The sequence below is a fragment of the Crocodylus porosus genome, unplaced genomic scaffold (genome assembly GCF_001723895.1).
Source record: "Crocodylus porosus isolate Cpor-Errol unplaced genomic scaffold, CroPor_comp1, whole genome shotgun sequence".
Taxonomy (NCBI): Eukaryota; Metazoa; Chordata; order Crocodylia; family Crocodylidae; genus Crocodylus; species Crocodylus porosus.
In genome coordinates this window covers 1,526,349-1,528,141 of record NW_017728897.1, presented here as the reverse complement: position 1 = coordinate 1,528,141, position 1,793 = coordinate 1,526,349, and positions in this window count along the sequence as shown.

The following is a 1,793-nucleotide window of genomic DNA, read 5'->3' as shown; positions in this document are numbered from 1 at the left end:
TTCACGCCGGCTGCCACGCTGAGGCTTTTTAGTACGAGAAGCTGTAGCTCAGGCTGAGGGAACTGCTGAGCTGGGGGGCAAGATCAGATAAGCTCTCATCTTAAAGTCTGATAGCGGGCTGCTTATCTCGGCGGCGCTGCGCCGATGCCGGCCGCGGCCGCGCACCCACTGCAATTAAAATTCCAGGGCGGTGATAGCCCTGACAGCGCGGGGCGAGCTTTCGCCTCGGTCGCGCCCCGTATCTCTCCACACCTCAAAAATAGCCAGATTGGACTATTAGCGAGGGTTGAATAAATAAACCACCCCGAAACAGGCAAGGAAACGAGGGCCTGACACAGCAGAGAACATAAATACGCTGGCACAGAAGGAAAAGAGCTCGTGGGTGCACGGGTGTGAGCGCCCCGTCCCGCGCGGCGGGGGTGCGCGGCTGTGGGCACATGTTTTCTGTGCAGGTACATCTAACAGTCATCGAAACGGTATGAATCCGACAGAATACCGTTTTAAAAGCCAATCCGTATCTGAAGATAAGCTCTCCAACATGTTTTAGGTCCGATGAATAGTCGACTTTTTATGCCAAGGCAGGAAAATAAATGCTTCCGAGTCAGGAACGGACTTCGGGGTTTTATTTTCATCTGCCAGCTCATCCTGTTCTCTTGTTAGTGATTAGTCATTTTTTGTATGTCCGCTGCCTTTCATATACTTTTTAATGCTAATTTCTCCATCGGTCTACAGACACCGAGTGGAGGATACCGATGTACCAGCCGCAATAATAATTCGTCTACGGAGTGCTTCCCTCGCAGGTGGCAAAGACGACACCCAGAGATAGTCACAGGAGCGGACAGTTGTACCCGTGCCAGAAGTATCACAAAATCGGTCATTTTTATTCTATCTCCGTTAGATGTTGTGAACGAAATCCAGCCTGGTGCTACGGCTAACAGGAAGGCATAAGAGAGCCGGGGGCTTCATGACACACGCTGTAGCCTGGGATGAGCGGGGCTGTCTGCGCAGAGCAGGGGCTTCACAAATCCTCCAGCAGCCCCTGAGCCAAACTCCCCAAGAGCGTTGGTATGGTGGGACCGAAGAGAAGTGATTTTGCCACTTCTTACAGCTGCCGGCATTTCCCAGGTCGCACCCCCGCCGGATTTTTAATCCCGCATCTGGAGGCGCCTCCACGGAGGACGCGGGCTGCGGGGAAGAGGCAAGGCGCCACTTGCATTTGATCCCTGGGAGTTGGGCCCCTAGGGAGCAAGGTGTTGCTTGACTGCCTTATGCCAGCCCCGCGGAATCGGAGCCCTAAAGCCCGTCCGCGCCAGCGGAAAACCACAGTAACACTGAACTTCGTTGGCCGGCCGGGTCGCCTCTCCTGCCGGGCTCACCTAGAAATAAGTGCGTGTGTGCGACATGTAGACACGGGTCTGCGGGTGAATCGGGTAGCTTCCAGTAGACCAACTTAAATGTGCAGCATGTAGGCACGTGTGTAATGCAGGTGCGTGCGTGTGTAAGACTGCATACATCCGCATGCCCCGAGACCTCGTGTGCGCTTGCATTCAGCCGTGCAGCGGCGCCGATAGGAAGGCAGTGCCGGCGCCGCGTAACCAGGGTGCGGGGCTTGGGGAAGGCAGGATCGGGCCCGCAACGCATCACGCGTAATCAGGGGGATAAGCCCCGCGGTGCCGGGCCGGCGGGGCGTTGCGCTTGTTTTGCAACGTTTGGGCGGCCCCGGGGCCGAGCTCGCCCGGGCTGGCCCGCGCCGCAGCCGCCGCCCGGCCCGGGTCAATGCGAAGTAAGCGGTG